The sequence below is a fragment of the Carlito syrichta genome, unplaced genomic scaffold, assembly GCF_000164805.1.
Source record: "Carlito syrichta isolate Samal-C Ts95f unplaced genomic scaffold, Tarsius_syrichta-2.0.1 Scaffold303385, whole genome shotgun sequence".
In the NCBI taxonomy this organism is placed as follows: domain Eukaryota; kingdom Metazoa; phylum Chordata; class Mammalia; order Primates; family Tarsiidae; genus Carlito; species Carlito syrichta.
Genome location: NW_007247481.1, coordinates 70961 through 96705, shown reverse-complemented (window position 1 = coordinate 96705; position 25745 = coordinate 70961). Strand labels below are relative to the sequence as shown.

The 25745-nt window shown below is 38.4% G+C and overlaps 1 pseudogene; it reads left to right on the top strand.

The window, feature by feature from the left end:
- Positions 1–2936: 2936 nt before the first annotated feature.
- The window catches only part of LOC103260898, a 72557-nt pseudogene continuing 49748 nt past the window's right edge, over positions 2937–25745 (top strand).

The window sequence follows — 25745 nt, the reverse complement described above, 5'->3', positions numbered from 1 at the left end:
GGTAATTTCCAAGCTCTTTTGTGAGCTGCACATTGAAGCCACAGAGTGAGAATCTATGAATTGTCTTTTTCCCCTATTTGTACTAAGTAGATACAAGGTGTTGATTAGAACAAACTGTTCTAGTGAGCCATGGAGTTCCATTGGGTCCTGGAGGCTCCACCTAGAACATTTCCAAATAACATACTATGAAATATAGTATGAAATATCAAAATCATTCTACAAAAGGCATTGCTCCTGCAAAATAAAATAAAAAAGAATAACTTTTTTGATGAGCATTTAGATAGGGATTATTTTGCTGAAGAGGACAATTCGCTTCTTGGAAGCCTCTCGCATAATTTGTTTATCCAGCTGGTGAAACCCAGTGCAGAAAATGTTGCTTCCTTCCTGAAAGAAAAGTCTCAGATCTTTTTTATTTATGGAAGATCTCATGCAAGACCTATTGAAGACTTACTAGAGTCGTGAGAAGGGGTTAATAGAAGGAGATATGGAGACCATTAAGTAAGATCAAAACTTATTTTACTGATGGTTTGACATTCAGAAGCCATGGCACCAGCTTCCCTCTGAAGGACATGAGCAGGGCTCTGAAATGAAGGCACCAGGGACCGTTCTTTGGTGGTTTTTGCTTCTTAACAGAGACCATCACATTTCTGGCTACAACAGAAATATTGGAATGGCTTGTTCACTTGTCTATTTTTTTTTTTCTTTTCATTTTTTAAAGACAAGACACTTGAAGTCCTGAAAGGTTAACCAACTTGCCCAAGGTTACAGAGTAGGTGGCAGATTAGGGAGTGAAACTCAGTCTGGTTTCAAGGTCTAGGCTTTCAATTGCCCCACCACGCTGCACATGTAGCAATAAAAGAAAAAAGTTCCGAAGGCAAGGACAGGGCATATTCAGAATATCTGGATGACCTCAGATTCTCTACTCCCAGCCAGTTCCTGGATCTCTGTAACAGGTTCAAGATCCCTTGCTCCTTCCTCCTTTGAGAAAAGATTTCTCCTTAGAAGCCATCAGCCGCTCAAGCAAACAAGGTGAATGGTGTACCTCTCCCATCATCCATGCAGACCCAGACATAAAAGAACACCAGCCTAAGCTCAGTATGGAAACCATAGATGAGACCTTAAGAAAGTAAGACCAAAAAAGAGAGTCATGTGGTTGAAGTAGTAACATGAGAGAGTTTGGAGTAGCTGAATGTAAACTGATGAGTAATACATGGATGACTCCAGGCATGCCCCCAAAACAAAGTAGCCAAGACACGCACTCATGAGCTATGTGACCTTGGGTAGGCAATTTCTTCTATGGCTCCATTGCCTCATCTGTGAATTGAATCTACGGGGTGGTTATAAGGATTAAAATGCCAACACCCCTTAAGCACGCAGGATCGCTTTGTTTTCTGGCGCACATTCCATCCTTTCTGCCAGGGAGAAACCTATGAGAAATGTTACAGGCTTGAGGTAATATCACCACAATTGTTTTTAAACTATACCTAGCCCTTCAGATACCCTGTCTCTGTTTACCCTTAGTGATGTCCCCAAATGGAGAATGTCTTCCATGCCAGCAGCAGCCTCCATCCATCCATTCATGGTTCATCTGTTTGACAAACATTTAATGACCTACCAAATGCCAGGTGGATTGAGTGGTAGGTGTAATGACCATCTTTACACCATTAAATACTAGAAACAATAGACACTTCACAATCAAATCAAAGCATTCTGCAAATAAAAACAAACAGAGAAAGAGAAAAGTTCACACAGCTGGTTAATAAGAGTCATAACTAGTACTCAGGTTTCTTTCTTTTCTCTAGTAGAGAAACCTCTGATATAAATTAGAAAAACGGAGTCAATTCCCAGCTTGGCATTAACTACAATTTGATCTTGAGAAAGTTATTTACTTTTAAAATGAAAATGTTCTCTTTCTCCCAGGATTACTGTAAAAAAGTAAGCAACATAAAATACTCCAGGGTTTGGGACATTAGAGGAACATAACACTACTTAGTAAAATTCTCCCTTTGTGGTTCAGGGCACTCTTCATGACTACCAATACATTTTCCACAAATTTCGCTTTTTTTCTGTCACCGATTTATTAAGAAACCATTCCTATTTTCTCTGTTTTACTTTCAGTCATTTAATTTCCAAAATAGGTTCAGCTTACAGCTGAGTAATTTCTTTACACTTCTCTATTGGTGTCGGTGCTAATGCTAACCTACTCCATATCTTTAAAAGAATACAAAAAAGTTGTTACCTTCACACCCATACTGAAGTCCTATACCAAACCACCAGAATTTAACCCCTGAATGATCACTCAGGGAGGAGATCTTGTTCAATGCCCAGCCTGCCTGGTATGGTCTGAAGTTCCTTGCAAATGCGCCTGTTTATTTATCCATCTATCAACATTTATCAATTTAGCCCAGCATGGTCCAGTTGTTGAGACGTAGCCATGGATGATATAGGGTCTCTGTTTGCAAGGAGGTCACATGTTAATGGTATGTGCTATATGATATTTGTTTACTTATCCAGCACTCATGTAAAAATCATCATACAAGATGATACCAAAGTGCAGAGGAAGAAAGTCAATTAGCTGAGGGAGATTTTCTTTTTGTTTGTTTGTTTGTTTTGGGGGTTTTTTTTTGAGTCGGAGTCTCACTCCTTCGCCGACTGGAGTGCCGTGGCCGCTCCCGGCCCCCGCAGCCTCGACCTGCTGGGCTCCGGCGGTCCTTCCGCCTCAGCCTTCCGAGTAGCTGGAACTACAGGCGCGCGCTGCCACGCCCGGCGGATTTTTGACTTATTGTAGAGATGGGGTCTCGCCAAGTTGCCCAGGCAGGTCTCGAACCTGCGGGCTTGAGGGAGATTTTTTTCAAAGAAAGTTTCCCAAGGGCAGTGACCTTTAGGCTGACGCACAAGTGAAGTGAGGGAGCTCTCCAAATAGGGAATCACGAGAGATGCTTGGAGATTCTCAGTCAAGCACCAGCCCAACCGGTAGGCTGGGGGGGGGGGGGGTGGAGCCCTGATGCTTCAGTCATGTCAGTGATAAGGAGGCTGTGGATGAATTTTGGCAAGAGATTAACACAAGCATATTTGGGTTTAATATTAAAAATTACTCTACAGTCAGAAAATTGTATGAAGGTGAGGCATGGCGAGACAGAGGGTATAATGATGAGGCTTATCCGACCGTCTTAATGCTGAATGATGAGAATCTGAAGCAAGACAGAGACCCTGGGAATAAAGAGAAAAGAAGACATGATGCGTGTGTGCGAAATTTAAAAGCTGAACTGTGCTTGCTTCGCCAGCACGTATACTAAAATTGGAAAACCACAGAAAAAATTCACGTGGCCCCTGTGCAAGGATGACAAGCAAATTCATGAAGCATTCCATATTTCTTTAAACAATAAAAACAAATAAATTTTAAAAGAGGTGGAATAAACCAGACTTAGTCACCCACTGAATGTGGGAACTGAGGTTCCAACAATCATCCAGAATGACTTCCAGATTTCTGGCAGGAATGACTGAATGAGTGATGGGAAATGCAGAGGTGTTTGTTTGTAAGCATGGTTATGTTTTAGCATCGAGGGAAAGGATTGCAAGTTCCCTTTGGAATGCTGGCCCTGTGTGGGGGCATCTGGGAGAAGCTTATGCAAGATGCTAAAGTCATGGAAGGCATCAGGAGCAGGTGGTCTCTGCCAGGTAGCGAGGTTAAAGGTGATTGGAAAGAGGCCAAAAAGCAGAACCCCAGAAAAGATTAGTATTTAAGAATGGGCCCTAGGAAGAGGATAATAAAGGCGGATTCCAAATGAGTATTCTGAGAGGTAAGAACAGGCTACTAGTTACAAAAAAAGTCTTGTTGATCAAGTTACTGTAAGACTGGGAGACTATATAACATCATAAAAATCATCAGTGATTAAAAAACTGAGCCATTGGCTCTAAATTTAAATTATCTAATCCTTGTCATTTTCTTTCTGTTGAGAAACTTTTCAGTCGTTTTCTTTAGCATTGTTGATTACCGTCAACAAAGGGATACAAGTTCACATAATGGTTTCTTAGTATCTATAGTGGGCAGTGAAAAATCTTTCGGCCCATAGATGGCACCGTTAAGACAGAATTTATTTATTAAACATTGTGTATTTATTCTTACATGTTTAAACTTCAGCCACCATAAAAATACTCTCCGTTCAATGTAATACACCTATCAGGACACTTTTCCACTGCACCAAACGGCTTTTGGACTTAGCGATTTTCAGTGCTTCTGCAGTTTTTTTTTATTTCACTTCTTCCACATTGGCAAAGCATTTTCCTTTGAGGACATTTTTTTATCTGGGGAAACAAAGTCACTTGGGGTGAGATCGAGTGAATAGAGTTGGGTATGGGGGTCATGCCATTCTTGGCCAAAGATTGTTGAACACTCAGCAGTGTGAGCCAGTGCCCATATATATCACCCATTATGAAATAGCCAAACACATCGAAAGTGTCTCCAAAAAACATTCACTGAAGCCAAATACAGCCTCTCACAACAATGCTAGCTGGTACACTGATACCAAAGGATTCTTAGAACGTTTGCCTAGCGGGGGAAGCCTGAACTACAAGGGTCCCTCCCTCCAAAAAGATAATTTCAGGGTTTTATTGGTTTTATTCCCACCTTCATATTTATTCCCAAGTTGTCTCTGATAGGACACAGGAGAGAGGTAGGAACGTCTCTAATGAGAAAGTGGGCTTGGGGAAAAAGTAGAAGTTGTTGGAACCTCTAGAACTTTCCAAGGAACAAATACTCCCTGACAACAGGCTAAATACACTTAAACAGCTCTCACAGTGACTGTTTCTACTACAGTGTGACAAAGGTCAGCAGTAGTATCAGGTGAGAAGGAAGAAATCTGCAAAATCTGTGCAGACGCCAAGATGAGGAATCACAAGCCCAAGCTTAAGATTTAGCCCTTCAGACACAGCAACAGTTATAAATTCTGAGTAACTGTAGCCAGAGAGGAGCTCTTCAAAGGCCAATAAAGACCTGGCATGGCATGTAGATAAGCAGGATGATTTGTATAAAAGAAGAATTTCTAACTCTTCTCCCCTAGCTACCTCTACCCTAACACCTGATCATTGTAAGTATTTATTATTGCATTTTCACTCTGAACTTACATAACAATGTGAGCAAAATTTGTCTTAAAATGTTCCTGAGACTTTCTTACAATGGCAATATGATTAGTAGAGCCTTTGCACACAGTCATACAGAAGCTCAACCAGTCAGGTAAGAAACAAATGTATAATGGAGTCACTCCAAAAGTACAACAACTTTAGAGCCATGGTTTTATTGTTTTAGTATACATAAAAGTCATCTCATCTCCCACCAAAGTGATTATGATGCATTATACTTTAGGAATCCCCCATGTAAAGGAAACTGGGAAAAGTGTATGTCTTTTTTTTGTTAAAAGAAAACATACCTTCTTGATTTAAAGTTCCTGTAGAGGTGAGGCTGCTTGATGTGATAAGTACCAGGGTGGTGAGTTGATGGGGACATGAAGCATCAATGAGAATCAGCCAAGGATGATGGAACACCCAAACCAGTGATAGACAAAGGAGATGATTCTTTAAAAAGACATCCGAAAAGTGGTCATAAAAGGGTGTGGGTGCCCAAGGTAGACTTCATCCGTATCCCAGGGCCATCCCTGGGCAGGCCTTTGGGTCAAGGATTGCTCTTCCTTGGGTATATGATTGCAGCAGATAGCTGAAGGTTGCAGTTTCTCTGGGTCACAAAGAAGGGTTTATGTGTAGAAGACGTAGTGTATTTTAATTCCTGCAATTATATTCAAAAGAGGCAAATTAACTTTTACCTGTCCATGAGCTAATCATTTGTGATACACATTTTATATAGCACCTGGAATCTGTGGCATATTCAATGGTGTTAGGACTCCTGCTTGCTGCTTTACAATAATACCCAGTATGCCAATGTCTGTGGCTGAAGTTAGACAACTCAGACATCCCATTGACATCTGAATTTTAAAAATTTATTTATATGTAATTAAAATGTATTGATAAGGTGAATCTCTATTTGAAAATATACCTTCTGGCAATAAAGTATGTACGCTGGGGGCACCAAAAAATGTATACCCATTTTTTAAAATGTTATCTATGTTTTACTTTTAGTTTGCCATAATCAGAAGTGTCTGGAAGCTGATGGTAATTGCAGAAGTCAAACATGACTTGTAGTCATCTTTTGCTATTGGTATTACAATTTTAATATGTTGTTTCTTTCTTAAAATGCACATACATTTCTTTGGCACCCTCTGCATACAAATTCAAAAAATATTTTCTATGTGCAAAGACTGTGTTCCAGTCCCCTAGTCCCTGTCTTCTTCTGAGACCTTCCAACATAGCAAGGGAATGGCAATAACAAGTGGTAAAATATGTCAAGAGCTGTGGCGGGGACAGAATGCCCCAGAAGCAAAGGAGGGAGGACTCAGGAAAGCTTCCTGGAGAGGTTGCCATCTGAGGGACGTTGTGAATACCATTACAATGTCAACAAACAGATGGTGGGAAGGATAAGGTGAGTTGGTATTTCAGACAGGAGACAAAGATATGTAGATGGTGAAATATGGGACAACTTTAGGGGACAGAGAGTAGAAGGGAACTTATGTAACTTTCAAGGAAATAGTGAGAAAACAAAGCTGTAAATACAACATGGCCAAGATCTTAGAGAATCTGAAATGCCAGGCTGAGCAGTAATTTCATACTTTCAGAAGCTTTCTGGAACAGGGATGAGGAGAACGCCAGTGTGAGCTCTCCATGGAGAACATCAGTCTGCCAACAGTGTGCAAGGGGAAGTGGAGTGTGGGGCGACTGGGAGCAGAGAGACTAACTGGGAGGCGACTGCTCTAGTCCAAAGAGAGGTGATGAATTTGGAATTACGAAGGGAGGAGAGGATGGGAATAAATGCATGAGACACTGGAAAAGTAAAATCTGAGTTTTAAGCCATTAGTTCCTGAGTTGCACTGACATTTGTGGATTAATGGATTAAGGTGGGTTTTACAACTAAGTAGGTTCAGGGTAAGGGAGGAAGTAGAATAAAGGAAAGAAAAAAGGTCAGACCAAAAATTTAGTGCAGCAGATGCTGTCAGTGCTTTTAGCACTCACCTCTCTTTGCACCGTAAATAGATAGCTTCTTACTGCGGTACCTACTCCATTTGGCCTAAGGACTTCTTCTGGTTGCAATAGTACCAGGCGGTCATTTAATAACATACATATATATTACACATATTACATTTTCTTAATCAATTCATCCATGTACACATCCATTAAGATGGACGCTTAAGTTGCTTCTATATCTTGGCTTTTGTGACTGCTGCTACAATATACATAGGCATGCAGATATACCTTTGATATATTGTTTTCAGTGTCTTTAACAAATGGTGCTAGGAAAACTATATATCCATATGCAGAAGAATAAAACTAGATCCCCATATTTCACTATGTTCAAAAATCAAACCAAAATAACTTAAAGACATAAATATAAGGCCTGAAACTATAAAACTACTAGAAGAAAATATTGGGGAAACATACAAGAAATTGGTCTGGGCAAAAACCTCGAAAGTACAGACAACCAAAACAAAAATAGATAAATAATATTATATTAAACTAAGAAGCTTCTGCACAGCAAAGGAAGCAATCAACAAAGTGAAGAGACAATTGAGAGAATGGGAGAAAATATTTGCAAACTATTCATCTGACAAGGAAATAATAACCAGAATATATGGAACTCAAACAATTAGTACAAAAAATAAAACAAATCATCCAATTTAAAAATGAACAAAAGGCTTGAACAGACATTTCTCAAAAGAATACATACAAATGAATAACAGGTATATGAAAAAACACTCAACATCTTTCTTCATCAGGGAAATGCAAATCAAAACCACAATGAAATATCATCTCACCCCACTCTGAATGGTGGCTACCAAAAACAAAAAGTAACAAATGATGGTGAGGATGTGGAGAAAGGGGAACACTCAAACACTGTTGGTGGGAATATAAAGCATTACACCCGTTATGAATAACTAGTATGGTGATTCTGCAACAACAACAACAAAAAAAAAAACTAAAAGTAGCTGAATGTGGTAGCTTATACTTGTAATCTCAGGTACTTGGGCATCAGAGGTGGAAGGATTGCTTGAGTCCAGGAGTTTGAGGCTTTAGCGAGCTATAATTGACCACTGCACTCCAGTCTGAGTGACAGAGCAAGACCATATCACTAGGAAAAAAATAAAATAAAGATAAAATTATCGTAAAACCCAGCAATTTCACTACTGGGTATATATTCAGTATCTGCTTTTTTTCATTGGCTTTCTTTACTTCCTGGTGTCACTTGCCCACTCCATTCAGGAATTTCTGGAGTCACTTCTCAATTAGCTTTTTAAAATTTTGTATTTGTCTCAGAATCTGCTTCCAGAGAAGCCAAATTTGGAGATAGAATTGTTGCAGGTGGTCACCTACAGGAAATGCTGACCAATGCAAGAGGTTAAAGAAAGAGAGAATAAAGTCATTAAAGATGAGCCAGTATTAATGCTGAAGAATTTGGGCTTATACCAGAATAAATAATGGAGGTGAGCTGATAGAGAATGAATTAGAAGGATGACACAGAAAAAAGAAACAAAAAATCGAGGAGCTGTACAGGAGACTCAAGCAAGAAAGAGGAGAACAAAGACCACATTAACTTCGCAAGAGTGAAGGATGCTGAGTGAAGCCAGTTGAATCAGTCACAGGTCTGGTGGAACTAGGTCTTTTCTTACTGAAGCCTTTTTTTTTTACACACCCTCTCACTCTCAGGACATAGCATAGCTAGATTGTTGCTAGATTGATTTTGGTCCAATTAATGTTTTCAAATTCGAAGTGCCACACTTAGAGTGATTTGTGTTCCCTGTAAAAGTGATGCGAGTATCCTAATGTTTTCTCAACATAAAAATCTCCTGTCTGCCTCCTTTACCTGGAAAATTCTACTCATCCTTCAAAAAGCAGCCGAGACTTCATGGAACTCAAGAAGCCTCTTATTTTGAGTACCCTGACTCTCCCAATATAATTGCCTTTCTCCGTATCTTTATCAATTTCACCACCTTTTCCTCTAGATTGTGAGTTAATGCATCTGTCTCTGTACACAGTGTTTCAAACACAGCAGGTATCTAATAAATGCTTACATTTATACTATGATCTGTCAAGTACTAAGCCATGTTTTCCCATGGATGACCTTACTCAACCCTCTCAACACTATAAAATGAATGTTTTTATTCTCCCGATTTCTCTAATAAGAAAATTAAAGTTTGGAGAACTTAAGAACTTGGCCTGTGGTATACAGCTGATAATTGGCAGAGCCTGAATTTAAACACAGGCAAGGTTTTCTGACTTCAGAGTCTAGTTTCTTAACCACTGACCTTTACTTCTTCTGTCATCTCCTCTAGAGTAGATGATATTTATGAATATAACACAATTTTTATTTGATTTTTCATTTTAAGAAATGGTTAGCAAATTCTTTCTAGACAAGACCCAAAAGCTCAAGTTATATAACTAGCTGGTACAGTGTTTCTGCAAGCTGCTAGGAATAAAGGGAGACTTACATCATCCTAGGGATATGGTCAAACTTGTCCCCAAAGAGCAGAGTGGGTTTTGTGAGGCACTATCTAGGACTAAATTTTCTCCAGTGCTTCAGGAAAGAAACTTCAGAATAAAGTTGATTTTATCTTTTAAGATAGAATGCTTTAAAGCAGCATTTTTAAAAATCTTGTCATTGCGTTATCTAATTTTCAATGTAATTCATCCTCCTTTCACTTAGCAGCCATTCCATTTCCAAATGAGAGCCCTTGCAGTTAGAACTAAATAAATAAATATAAGGCCGTTGTAACTTCTGCACAATTGATGATGGCTAACTGAATAACAGTTTACATATACCCTACAAGGTCAGATTTATATTTATATTTTGCTCAAGATAGAAGTAGGATCAAGATAGCATTATTTTGTTATTCTGTTTAATATTTGTTCAGAGTATTAACCATGGCCCCATATCTGACATGGGTTCTCTTGCTGACTTACTGATTGAATTTTCTAAGCTATTAAGATGCTTGATTTGATCTTTTCCAAAGTGGGAATAACATCTGCCTATCCTTTCTCTCAGCTGTCCCAAAACTATAGCAAGAAGATAATTTTCAGCTGAAAATTTATGCAATTCTAACTTGATAAATATGTATGTTCCCGTCATTCTTCTGAGGTTTTATTTTCCTTGACATTTAGTTCTAAACTGTTTATCTTTGGAAATACATTTACGTCTAAACTGTTAATCTTTGGAAATAAATATTTATCTTTAAGAGATTTAAGTATTTATGTAAAATGTTTATCCTTGAAAAATGTTTTGTGCCTCAGTTCATATTTATGCTTCATAGGTTATTCTACTTACAAACATATAAACCCATAAATAGGTTTTAGTTTAAGATAGCTGCCTAAGGTCATTGGACACTCACCCTCTTCTGAAAGGACCAAAATTATGAGTAGATAACTTCACCTCAAATAGAATATCTAGGAGAAAACATTAGTGTCCAACAAAGAAGAGTGAAGTCTAAGGAGACACCTGAAGCCACAGAAAGAAAAATGAGTAGCCAGCTTGGCCAAAATGCGCTGGCAGCCTTGACAGGCTCAAAATTTGCAGAGACAGGGTAAGTGATAGAACTTCAGTAGTCCACATCCCTACCATAGATTGCTGCAATCCAAATCATGGAAGAGTTTCTCTATCCACACAAACTCTGACAGTATGTGGGTAGTGATCTGGAAATCCTATGAGGGCATTGCTCCAGACAGGGAACTTATGTTGGGTGACTTACACCCCTGAGATCTAAGTAGCTGCTGCAGGACATCATTGGGAGCACATCCATCACCAGATTGCAACCTGTCCTGGGAACCACAGCCCCCACATCTCCATATCCCAAGAGTCCCCACTGAAATCCCTCAGTATCTACCAGGAGGATTACAGTGGCACAACCTAAAGGTGCTGAACCTAAAAGAGCTGCAGGGATCCCAGTCCTCTAGCACACAGTGAATACTACTCCCAGGGAGTACAGGACAGTGCAGTGCACCAAAAAGATGACCATTAGGGTAAAGGAAACCAAAGTAAATATTTTTCAGTACATATTTTTCTGAGCTTGGGAGCTCCCTGTCTGGGGCTGTAAAAAATAACATCACTCCCAGCAGTAGCACAAGCTCTGTACTCAGGCTCTCAAGCAGGGAGTGAAGTCACCTTCCTTCCTCCACATGCAATTGCTGTCACTGGGAATCCAGATGGGTAAGCCTAGGCTCTGACTCTCCAGGACTGGAGGCAGTTACCCCGCCCCCACCATCAAAGCAGCCTTTGTGCCTGGGCTTGTGCATAGAGAATGGAGCCTCCTCTTTGCTCTGCACACTACTGCAGCTGAAGCCACTGCTGCTCCATGGGGGAATGGGGCAGGTGAGTTGGGGGAGAGGGTGCCTGTTTAGGGCTGTTGGTGGTGACTGCATTCCCACCGGTGGCATGGTCTCCCTGCTTGTGCTCACATGTGAAAGGCAGGGTTCTTTTTTCCTCCCACACTCTACACTGCACTAAGGTGCCACCGCCACCAAGAGTGGGACATCCTGAGAGTTCAGGTCTGAGGCTGTGAGTGGTCACTTTATATTGGAGCCACCACCCATGCCAGCACTCTCTGCTTGGGTCCCAAAGGGTGGTTCCATACTACTGTTGCCATTACTCACTTCATACCAGCTGTCGTGGACTCAAAAACCAACTCTCATGCCCAGCCCCCTATTGCCACTATCAGCATCTGAGCAAACCATCTGAAAGCCTAAGAGAGGTCCATCTGATCCCACTAACACTAGGACCTAATGCTCAACCTACCACTGCCTCCATTGGGCCCCCAAACTGACCCACTTGGCACTCTTTTCTCCAGCAAAACTTCACTGTAGGCCCCACTAATAACTGCATCCTAAATCTTCAAGGAAAGCACCGATGTTGCTGTTGATATTGTAGCTGAATAAATTACAGAGAGACTATACTCCTACATGAGCCCAGAATCAAAGCCAAAGAGCCTTGCTCGGTCAATACCATTGGTATACCTTTAAGAAAATGTCTTCCCCCATGAAAGCAAATTTTAAAAGTTGGAATAAGTCATGACTACATCAAATACACAGATATCAATGTAAAAACACAGGAAATGTGAAAAAGCAAGGAAATGTTGCACCTTTGAAGGAATACCATAATTATTGAGCAACAGATCCCAATCAAAAAGAAATTTACAAAACCCTAGAAAAGGAATTCAAATTTATGGTACTAAAGAAACAAGAGAGTTCTGAAAAACAATACAAAGAGATCAAAAAGAACAGTTAAGGAAATGAATGATAAATTTACCAAAGAGATCAATATCATGAAAATGAACTAAACAGAAATTCTGGAACTGAAGAACACATTGAAGGAAATACAAAATATGCTCAAAGTTTCAACAATGTCAACAAAATCACACAGAAGAAAGAAATCCAGAACTTGAAGACAGGCCTTTTGAAATAAGCCAGACAAAACTTTTTAAAAATGAATGAACCGAGTCTTTTCAGTATATGGGACACCATAAAGCAACTAAATTGTTGGTATTCAAGAAGGCCGTAGAGAAAGAAAGGAAGGGAAAAACTATTAACAAAATAAAAGATGAAAACTTTTCAAGTCTAGCAAGAGATTTAGACATTCAGATACAGGAGGCCCCACTATCCCCCAGCAGATACAGTGCAAAAACATCTTTTCCGTGGCATATTATAGTCAATCTGCCTAAAGTCAATGACAAAGAACAAATTCTAAAAACATCAAGAGAAAACTGCCTAGCCAACTGAAAAAGGAGCTTCCATTAGACAAATAGCAAACTTCTCATCAGAAACATGACAGGTTAGTAGAGAATGGGATGATACAGTCAAAGTACTGAAAATAAAGAAAAAACAAAACTTCCACCTTAGGATACTAAGTCCAGAAAAATTACCTTTTACAAATGAAAGAGAAAGTCTTTGCCAAACAAGTATATCTTGAATAAATTAATAACAACAACTAAACCAGTCTTATAAGAAATGCTCAAAGGAGTCCTAAACTTGGAAGTGAAAGATTTCAAAGCTACCATGATAAAAATACACAAAAATATTAAACTTACTGGTAAAGCAAACACACAAATGAGGAAAATACACAAATGGTGCCACCACAGTAAGCCAGCTAAACACAAGGACAAATAATAGGAGAAAAAGAAAAGAACAAGAAATATACAAAACACTTTTAACAATATGACAAAAAAGTGTCAATAATAACCTTGTATGTAAACAGATTAAAGATATAGACTGACCAAAGGTTAAAAACAGATCCAACTGGAATCAAAATCAATACAAAGAGGAACTTTAGAAGCTATATAAAAACATGGAAGTTAAACAAAATGCTTCTGGACAACTATTAGGTAAATGAAAAAAATCACGCTGAAATTTTTTTTTTAATTCTTAAAACAAATAAAAATATGGCACACCAAAATCTGTGTGACACAGCAAAAGGTGTGCCGAGAGGAAATTTTATGGCAATAAATGTCCATAACAAATGTAACTGGATCTCTATCTCTCACCATATTACAAAAATAAACTCAAAATGGATTTAGTGAAACCTTAAAAATTCTAGAAAAAAATTTAGGTAAAAGTCTTCTGGACATTGGCCTAGGCAAATAATGCATGGCTAAGACCTCAAAAGCAAATGTAACAAAAGCATAAAAATTGAATCTTAATTAAACTAGAAATCTTCTGCACAGCAAAATAAATAAGCAAAAAAGTAAATAGGCGACATTATGGAAGAAGATATTTGCAAACTACACATCTGAGAACCAATATCCAGAGTCTACAAAGATTTATAACAAATCATCAAGAAAAAAACTGTTAAAAAGTGGGCAAATAACATGAAAGGACATCTCTTAAAAGAAGATATACAAATGGCCAACAAGCATATGAAAAAATGCTCAACATGACTGATCAACAGGGAAATGCATATTAAAACAACAGTGCGATATTACACCAGTCAGAATGGTCATTATTTAAAAATCAAAAAACAATAGATGCTTGCATGGATGTGGAGAAAAGGGACCGCCTATACATTATTGGTGGGAGCGTAAATTAGAACAATCCCTATAGAAAACAGTACAGAGATTTAACAAAGAACTAAAAGAAGACCTGCTATTCAGTCCAGCAATCCCACTACTTGGTATCTACCCAAAGGAAAAGAGGTCATTACACAAAGAATACACCAGCACTCATGTGTTTACTGCACCACAACTCACAGTGACAAAAATGTGGAATCAGCCTGAATGCCTATCGATTGATTAGTGAATAAAGAAAATGTGATGTTTGTATACACACACACACACACACACACACACACACACACACACATATACGCACACACACCATGTAATACTATTCAGCCATAAAAAAGAACAAAATAATGCCTTTCTCAGCAACTTAGATGGAGTTGGAGATCATTACCCTAAGTGATATAATGCAAGAAAAAAAAACCAAAGACTGCATGTTCTCACTTATAAGTAAGAACTAAGTTATACATGGGTCTGAGAGGGTATATAGACTGGTAGGATGGACATTGGAGATTCAGATGAGGAGGGTGGGAAGAGGGCAGAGGATGAAAAATGACCTAACAGGTACAATATGCACTACTGAATGTGACGGACACATTAAAGCCCAGACTTCTCCATCACTATACAATACCTTCTTGTAACCAAAAACTACTTGTACCTCTCAAGCGATTGAAATTTTTTAAAAAATTAAAAAGAAAGATTTCAAATAAGCTATTTATTGACACACCTCAAGGAATTAGAAAGTAAGAACAAATCAAACCCAAAATTACCAAAAGAAAAAAAAAGATTAGAGCACAAACACATGAAATAGAGAATATGAAAAAATACAAACGGTCAAGGAAAAAAAAATAAGCAAAATTGATAAACCATTAGTTACACTAACCAAGAAAAGAAGAGAGAAGTCTCAAAAAAAAATCAGAAATGAAAAAGGAGACATTACAACATTACCACAGAAATACAAAAGATTGTCAGAGAATATTATAAACCTCTACACACTAACAGATTAGAAAACCTAGATGAAATGGATAAATTTCTGGAAACATACAACCTACCAAGATTTGATTAAGAAAAAACAGAAATACCTGAACTGACCAATAATGAGTAGTGAGACTGAATCAGTAATAAAAAGTCTCCCAACAAGAAAAAAATAAAAGCTGTATATGAAAAATTCTCAACTAATATACTAAATGAGAAAATATTGAAACCCTTTCCTCTAAGAACTGGAAGAAGACAAAGATTTCCAGTTTCGCCTCTCCTATTCAACATGTACTGGAAGTCCTAGGCAGGGCAATCAGGCAAGAGAAAGACATAAAAAGAATCCAAACTGGAAAAAAAAGGAAGTCATATTGTCCCCTTTGCAGATGACGTAATCCTATATCTAGAAAATCCAAAATATTCTATAAAAAAACTGTCACAACTAATAAATAAATTCAGTAAAGTTGGAGGATACAAAAATCATTAGTGTTTCTATACACCAATAATGAAATAGCTGAAAAAGAAATCAAGAAAGCAGTCTCATTTACAACAGCTACCAAAAGGGAAAATAAAACTAGAAATAAATTTAAACAAGGAGGTGAAAGGTGTCTATAAGAAGAACCACAAAACACTTATGAAAGAAATAGAAGAGGACACCAAAAAAATAGGAAGACATTCTTACTTACGGATCAGAAGAAATATTATTGTTCAAGTAGCTGTACTGCTCAAAAATTCAATGCAGTCCCTATCAAAATATCAATGTCATTTTTTACAGAAATAGAAAACAAATCTTAAAATTTGTATGGAACCACAAAAGAGACCAAATAGCCAAAGCAATCCTGAACAAAAAGTATAAAGCTAGAAGTATCATGTTATCGGACTTCAAACTACACTACAAAGCTATACTCACCAAGATAGCATGGTATTGGTGTAAAAAGGGACACATAGACCAGTGAAACAGAATTGATAACTCAGAAATAAATCCACGTATTTATAGTCAACTGATTTTCTACAAAAGTGCCAAGAGCATACATTAGGGAAAGGATACCCTCTTCAATAAACAGTGTTAGGAAAACTGTCTGACCATATGCAGAAGAATGAAACTGTATCTTTCACCATATACAAAAGTCAACTCAAGATGGATTAAATATTAAAACATAACAACCAAAACTATAAAACGACTATAAGAAAACTTAGGAAAAACTCTTCAGGACATTGATCTAGGAAAAGATTTTTATGGCTCAAAAACATAGGCAACAAAACCAGAAATAGACAAATTGGATTGTATTAAACTAAAAAGCTTCTGCACAGCAAAATAAATAATTAACAGAGTGAAGTGACAACCTCTTGAATGGAACAAAATAATACCAAATTACTCATTCGAGGGAGGACCAATATTCAGAATATGCAAGAAACTCAAACTACTCAACAAAGCAAGCAAACAAATAAATACTTTCATTTAAAATGGACAAACAACATAAGTACACGTTTCTCAAAATAAAACATACAAAAAATACGCTCGACATCACTAATCATCAGAGAAATGTAAATCAAAACCATAATGAGATATCCCTCACTCCAGTTAGAATGGCTATTACTAAAAAGGTTAGTAATAACACTAATACACTATTGGTGGGACCATACATTAGTAAAGTCACTACAGAAAACAGAATGGAGATTTCTCAAAAAAATAAAAATGGAATTATCATATGATCCAGCAATCCCACTACTGGATATCTATCTAAAGGAAAATAAATCAGTATATCAAAGGGACATCTGCACTTGCATGTTTCTTGCAGCCCTGTTTATAATAGCTAAGAAATGAAATCAATCTAAATGTTTATCAATACATGATTGAAAAATATGGTATAATACACAATAGAATACTATTTGGTCACAGAAAGAATGAAATCGTGTCATTTGCAGCAACACAGTTGAAATATGAAGTGAAATAAGCCACGCATACAAAGACAAGTACTGCATGTGACTGCTTATATGTGGATGCTAAAAAACTTGATCTTGTGGACATAGAGAATAGAGTGATAAATACCAGAGACTGGGAAGATTATGCAGTGAAAGGATGGGGGTGGGGAGACAAAGAGAGGTGGGTTGTGGATGTAGCTACATAGAAGAAATAAGATCTAATGTTTAATAGCAGACTAGCATGACTGTACTTAGCAACAATATTATGTATATTTCAAAGTAACTAGAAGAGAAGACTTGAAATGATTCTATTATGTAAAAATAATAAACACTCAAGTTGATGGATGTCCCAAATACCTTGACTTGATCATTACACATTCCAGTCATGAAACAAACACTCACGTTTACCCTAAAAATATCATAAGCATTTTTTTAAAAATCCATAAATAAATTTATATATTTTATTTAGCTGACTTTATCAGGAAATGAGACATTTTACTTTTGTGACTTTCCCACAAAATTGAAGCTTAAGTACTAATCATTAACATTTTGACTAAGTTGACAGAAATGTTTCTAAAACATATTATACCTACCACCCTATCGATTTTAAAGCAGAGTTTTGAACACTTTTACTGTCTTGTCCCAGTCTATGCTGAACTCCCCTGCTCTCTGCCTGTAGTATCATCTACCCATCCCTTGGTCAGTTGGCCATGCTGCTTCATGTCCCAGTGATCCACATACTGATGATGCCATGCAAATTGGATCTGGGGAGCAGGAAGTGGCAATTGCTCTGAATGCCCTGGAGAAACACGTGACTGCCAGAGTACAGTTTTCCCTCCATGTCCACAGATTCTACATCCACAGATTCAACCGACCATGGTTTGGAAGTATTAAAAAAGAAAGAAAGAAAGAATAAAAATAGAACAATTTAAATAACACAAATTTAAAAACAAATATAGTTTAGTAACTATTCACATATTATTTGCCATGTACTAGGTATTACAAGTAATCTAGAGATGATTTAGAGCATCTGGAAGGATGAGCCTAGGCTATATGCAAATATTGTGCCATTTTATAGGCAGAAATTGAGTATCCATTAATTTTGGTATCAGTGGTCTCGGAGCCAATTCTCTGTGGAATCCTAGGGATAAAATGCATAGGAGATAAAGGAGATAAATCCAAAATTGCTCCCAGGTTTGCTTCACTGGTGAATTTTTGAGAAGTTCAATGGTTTGGGACATACTAGGACATCTCAAAGCTAAAAGAACAAATTGCTGCAACTCACATCTTGTCTGACTAATTTTGAGCCATAGAACTTGGTGGGTTCCTTTAGATTTCAAAAGCAATATATATTTCACTGGGGAGTACTGCTCTAATTCATTTTTTCAGGTCTCTTAGAAAGCTGCCATTTTCAGGCAGTGTTCAGAACAGAAAAGGAGTCTACAGAGGGTCGAAGCTTCCTTTTCATTCAGGCAATATGATCCAACATCTATATTGCTACAAGTATCCACAACGGATAAGGAATTACTATTTGGAGAACCTCTGGCAATACCTGACAGGACAGGTGCAGAGTAGACTTCTAGGGTTCTAGAACAAGATCATATTCCTTATGGCAAAGAGCTAGTCACGTGAAAAAAAACAATTATAGATGGTTATTGGGCCCTGGTGGAGTCTGAACACCTGGCCATAGGACTATATGACCTGAGCTGCCCATGATTAGGTAGGTATCATTCCAAGCTAGATATTATCCACTAAAATGATATATTTGTACTTAGGCCTCAGCAGGCCCAGAAAACACAATGCACACTAGCACCAGAGCTTGATTTCCATGTCACCTACCACTATTTGACCAGTGTTTTTCAACGGACACACATTTTCTATAACCAGCTATTGCTCAGTGAAGTAACATGGTGAAGACAAATTTATGCATCCCTCAGGATGGAATCTAGCTATCATCAAGTGGCTGGCTTATTTGCTTGAGGTCTCATATTAAACACTTATTTTTACTTTTTGTTCTTGGCAAGCTGGGTACCCAGTAGTGTCAGTAACTAGATCAACTGGTCTGCTGTGTTACTCATGCTGGTCTCAAGTTCCTGTCCTCAAAAATCTTCCCACCTTAGCCTCCCAAAATGCTGAGACTGCAGGAGTGAGGCACCATGCCTGGCCAATTTGGTGTCTTGAAACAGCAAAATACTCCATCATGTAGAGTATTACACAGTCATGAAGAAGGACAAAATTATGGACTCTTCAATAAACTGGATGGATTTAGAGTTCATCATACTGGGTTTCCTATCACAGAAACAAAGAACTGAATACCACCTGTTCTCACTCATAAGTGAGTCCTGAATATTTATCGCAATGCTACAAGGGAGGAATTGGCAGTCACAGGACACTGTCAGAGGAGGGAGGGAGTAGGGCAGGCACATGGATCACAAAGGATACCTGGTCCTAAACCAGGAGAGGCAAGGACCCATTGGAGGCCCAAACTTTGCCTGCACATAGACTACGCATGTACCTAATCCTGATTTGTACCACACAGCTCAATAATAAAAAAAAGAGCGAAAGAAACAGCAAAAAAAATTAGTTTATATCTTTGGTTTCTCCACATTGTGAATTTTCAAAGGGCTCAGCTGGGCAGCTCTCTAACCTTGTGAGAGAACTGGAAAGCTACCACGGCAGGGGGCTGGCTAGGCATCTTTCTGTGCTCATGGGCTCTTTCCGAGTCATGCTCCACAGGGACTGGTTTGTTCTTCCTTGGAGCACAGCAAGCAATAGTGGAAACTAGTCGTATGCCCAGAAGCATGGGCTCTCTCTCACCAAGGTTGATCTAGCTACAGCCACTACTGAGTACCCAGCTTGCTAAGAGCAAAATGTAAAAATAAACCTTTAATATGAGACCTCAAGCAAACAAGCCAGTCACTTGGCAATAGGTTGGTTCAATCCTGAAGAATACATAAATTTGTCTCACCATAATGAACACACTTTTCACCTATGGCTTTCTCTCATCTGCCCATAGTGACTCCACCTGTGCCACCATTTGAAGGCTTCCAGAATGCCTGATCTATTGATACAGTATCTCCCCAAAAGATCAGGTTGTAGTCGTAGCTTCAAGTTCAGTGAAACTTTTACCAGGTCCTATGGGAGAAGCATCCTTCCTTGACATTTGTATACCTGACTCTGAATTGTAGCACATATTTTTTAAATAAAAAAGCATTCTTCCTGAGAACAATAAATGCTAAGGCATAAGGATAAGAAAGTATATAACCAGGAAATGGGTCATTGGGAGTGGTAGTAAGAGGGGCCCAATCCTACTTCCTTCCTTTGGTTGTTGAATTCAAGAAGTCTAGTTACTAGACTAGTCTTCAAGGATCTAAGGATGAAATTTTGATGCAGCAATGAAGGCACCTAGAACAGGCAAAATGCTGGCAGATGTAGAAGGAAATCTAGAATAGATGATGAATATACGCTTAAATCATAACCTTGCAGCCAGATGCACCAGTGAAGATTATAGCTTGGTTGCTAACCTTGTGCTATGTACTAATGGTGATCTTGAGCAGAGGTGAAGAGTGGTACAAGAAGTAGACAGTGTCTTAGGCGCACTTGATATCTCTTCAGCCTCATCTGCCCCTTCCTCAGTCACCACGACAGAACAAACTTCATGCAGGCACAACCTAGCAATGCCTCACCTTAGGCCTATGGCTTGAGCTTTTTGTTTTGTCTGGAGCTTCTCTGTTGAAAGCAAGGCATGGTGATGCTGCAGGAGCCCATTTGGTGGATTAGGTGCGACCCAGGGAGGAAAGCAGATGGGTTAGTTAGCATCATATGTAGTGAACCTTTATTCAGATAAATTATCTTTTCATCCTGAATGAACCATCTTGAGATGCATTTTTGTGACTTCTTAGATAGCAGAGCAAGATAATCAAGCAATCGGATGCACTTAGCAATGGCCAATTAGATAATAATGCATTCTGGTATTGTCTCTTCTTCCCCATGCCAGTCCTGTTGTCCCTCACTCCTGCTGTCTGAATTGATCTCCCTGATAAAATGTTAGCACATAAGTCTTTTGCCTGAGGCTTAGCTTTCTGAAGAACTAATGCTAACATATTTACTTACCTTTCTCTGATTTTTACTTTGGAAATAAAGAAATAATAGGCTCCAGGCTCTGTCAATCAGGAGTTAGAGTGAATATATCTAACACCCAGTTAAGGAGAGATGGGTGAGTTTCATCTCACCTTCTTTTGTGTGTACATATGCCTTTTCTGTTCTCCCTTCCTCTTATATCCCTAGGAAGAAGGACTCCATATGCACCAAGGACAAAATTCCTAGTGCACAGGGGAGACCACCAAACAGAGGAAGTGAAGCATTCAGTAGGAACTTTCTCCCAACTCTGGTAACTGCCCTTTTCATTTTTCTTTGGCCAGTGTGGTGTTAAAAACTGGATTGTGTCTTTCATTTCGAGACTGTCTTGGCTCTAGTGATTCAGTGAGTCACATTGAAGTCCAAGGAAAAGCACGCATAATAGACTACTTAGACCAACTCTTTCCTAGACTTTAAAGAAAGAAGGCAAAATAATTTTTAAAGGATGTTCATTTCTCAGTTTATCTCACAGTAAAGGCAAATAGATAGTACAGGGAGTGAGCCACAACTAACAATAAGACTGTGTCTTTAGCCAGAGCCTCCCAGCAGCTATCACAGAAATCTGAGCACCACAGAGAAACTAGTTTCTCTAGCATCTGATTAACTACAATTGTAGCATCCATCAATTTCAGTTGTCACCTGGTCCCTCTCCATAACAATCACTTATTCTTTGAGTCATGGCAAGCAGGCCTCACATAGCATTTCAGATAAACCATTAAAGTACAGAGTTTAGAGTACAAACTTTGAGCACTGAGTCAAACACTCCTGAGTTCAAATTCCAGCTCTAGCTCACAGTACCCATGCAGTCATGAGGCATTTCTGCATTTGGCTAAAAATTTCTTTACATCGATAAGTGCTTCATTTCCAAGTCAGGAACTAAGCATTCTCCATGCAAAAGTATTTGATGCTATCAAGTCTGAAGAAATCATAAAAATGACAGTCAAGTTGAGGAATGCCATAAACATCCAAGAGTAACCAACTTTGTCAGTGTCCTGGAGCACACTGATTAAGCTGTCATTATCTTGTTTCTCCCAAGAGATCAGGGTAAACTTCAGTTCCAAAGTCTCCTAAGCGCTAAACAAAACTCTTCTGTCTTCATTGTCAACCTTTAAAATGGTTCTGATGCTTGACTAACTTTTTCAATGTTTTTGGAATCTAGGGATTAAGGATCAGAAGCTAAGTCTTCGGGGGGGGGGGTGAAAAATTATCATAGTCATTAGCCTTGCAAAAATTAATTTCAATGTCACCTTGGAGAATTTAAACTTAAATTATTTGAATCCCCATAGTCGAAATGTGAAACCCAGACAGGATGGTATTCATACACGATCGAAAGACACATAATACACTAGAAAAAAAATCAGTGCTTGGGACAGAAAGATGTCAAAAACAGATGTCTTTTTCTACAGAGACAAATAACTCTACATAGCTCTCTCACTGTGCAAAGTGCAATAATAGTAAAAACATCATCAAGCAATGTAAAGTGAAGTGCTTGGGAGAGAAGTTCAATATAGACAGTTGTTATATTAATAGAAACAAAAAGAAACTTGTTATTGCTGTAAAAGCAGCAAGTCAACGGACCTGAAGAGATGTAAAAGTTACCATTTTTATAGTTTTCACATTCATACAAACAATTTCCCAAATGGTAATCCGAAGGAAAACTTGTAGTGGAAAATTAAACTTCATCTGCACCTGCTAAATACTTCCAGTAATATCTGGATTTATAACATCTGACCATTTTTATAGTGATAACTTTTCTGTCACTTGTTATGGACTTTAGAAAAGAGAGAAGGAAATGGATTGACATGGCCTCACAGCTGCAGAGAGACACTGAGCTTTTGACCTTTCATACATGCTTATTTTAATCTATCATCGTTACAATGGGTTGTATTTTCTACCATGGGGATGAGCATTTGCTTTTTTAGGGTACTGTGTAGTAAGCATCCTCTCTATGATACTGGATAAATTGTCTCAGTATCCGATTGTACTGACTCCTCCTCTGAAATGTATCATTAGTCACTCAATGAGAAATGTTTCTAACCCTCTACTAAAGCCTCCCCCTCGGCCAGAGCCACTAAGTGTCTGGTTTCACTTTAGGTCCCCCCCCCTTGAAAAATACTGATACTAAAAAATATAATCAATATGTTTGATAAACTTTTGCCCAATGCTATAGTCTGGTTGAAGCTTATTCTCTAGTTCTGAAGGTGAAACAAAGAACAGAGTCTTTGTCTAACAAAGTGATAACACACGGAGACACACAGAGAGATTCAGGCCAACCTAGGGACAGAAAAGGTGACAACTCTCACAACTTAGCATGAAGATTTTTTTTCCGCCTACCATGAAGGTGGATTTGGTTTAGCAGTTTGTGGGTCACCAAGAGCTTGGGGCCAGCCTCATCCAAACAACATGTGTCATGGTCTAGATGAGGGTGATAGATGGAGATAGAGATGGGGGGGGAGAGAAAGAGAGAGAGAGACAAAGAAAGAGAGAGACAGAGAAAGAGAGAGAGGGAGAAAGATAGAAGGGAATACTGTTAAATTGGACTGACCAGAGGAGAGGGTCTAGGGGCTGCTCCTTTTATGGAGGTACTGAGGAGTATGGTCAGGGTTCTTTTTGAGAGCGGTCAGACATCCACTGGATACATATATTATCTTGTAAAACATTCCATGCAGTTGATTCATTGATTATTATTGAGTGTCCACTATGAAATTGGCGGTGTTTAGGACCTAAGAATAGCTTGACTGATAATTCCACAATTCTAATAAGATTCAATTTTTAGTGGGTCAGGGAGAAAGGCAAACACTAAAATGGCAAGAAAAAAGAATAATATGATAGCAAATATGGTGGGTGTTGTAAAAAAACAAAGAAGGTTATGTGATGGAGGGAGATGGGGGTATGTAATTTAGATTGAGTCAGGATACTTAAGCTAAGACCCAAAAGACAAGAGGATGAACCAAACACAACAGGACTTGTAAGAAAAGTATTCCAGGCAGAGGAGACAGCAAATTTCAAAGCCTTAGGAAGCAACAACAAGAAAGGTTTTGTGGTCAAAGGAGAGACAGGCAGAAGATAATGTTGGAGAGGTAGCAGGAGTCAGGTCATGTGGGATCTTGAAGATCACGGCAAGAAATCTGGATTTCATTCTAAATGAAATGAGACGGCACTAGAGAATTTTAATCAGGAAAGTAACATAATTGTATTTCTTCTTAAGAAGATCCCTCCGATACAAATAGGAAAAACGGGTTGTAAGGGGGCAAGAAAAAATGTATGTAAATGTTGGTGGCGAGGCTATCTGCAGGTCATCGAGGCATGCAAGGACAGTTTTGGATGGGTAGCAGCATTAACATTTGACAAGATGGGACAATGGTTTGGTCATATTTGGGGGGATCCAATGTTGCTTTTAATACCACCACTAGCTCTGGGAATTATTCACACATTCAATTTATTTCTCCAGAGACAAACTTTTATCCAAAATTCCTGTCAAAATGTATAGGCAAATAGCCTGTTATCTCTTGCAGGAAGGTTCCTTTGACGACTGTTCTGACAAACCCACCCAGTGAAGCCAGGTCCTAGAGTGCTGGTTGAAAGTTCTGTCCTTACACTTTACCACCCTTAGGCATATGACATTCAAATTTATCTTTCATTTGTTTTATTCCAACTGAGAAAGCTTCCTGCCACCAGCACTCCTTATCTAGGTCCACCCCTTTGGAGTCATTCTTCTATCTTATGAAATGGCATGATGTCTCCAGTATAAAACAAGATATAGGTCACGTATTCCTTGCTATAAAACACACCACACCCACAGTTAGCTTGCTTGTTTGTGACTCATGCATGGGTCTTTTCTAGGTAAAAATCTTTTTATATTATTCCCACTGAAGTCTTTTAGAATATGAAGTGCATAGTGTTCTCAAATGCTTGGTCATTTGAAAACCTCAGCCCTGCTGTTCTGGCTACTTGGTCAAAATCTAATCTTTGAAATGTAGCTTAGATCTTCATAAATAACTTTTATGGGTGCTACTGATAACTTCTTCCCAGGTGCATCAGAAAAGATACATTTATTTCATCACAATGAGACTACATTGCTTCAAAAAGATGAACAACTCATTAGAAGCAATTGGAATGAATTAAAGCCACTGACAACTCAGAAACGAGACATAAGTGATCTTGTGGGGGGGAGTACTTTTAAATTGTTTGAATGTGCTTGTCTAACATGTCACTAAAAGCTGTAATCTTCCATTTTCCATTAACAACTCCATCAATTTTCTTCTAGTGTTTTAAATTAACTGTCTTCTCTCAAACATGATGCTGTTCAACACTGGAGGAAAATGGCCCCTGTTTTTCCTTTAATTCTGGATTTGAAAACTGAAATATCCAGAGCATTTTTATAAAAGTTTGCTCATACTAGAGTTTGGCATGTTTCCTATCATTTGAAATTTTAGAGCAGCGTCCCTAAATGAGTGTACTTTTTAATAGAATTTTATAAATTATATGACACCTGTGATGGTAGAATTATAACTATATCAAAAAGGAGGAAATTACATTGTTATTATAAAGATACATTGTTTTTATAAAATT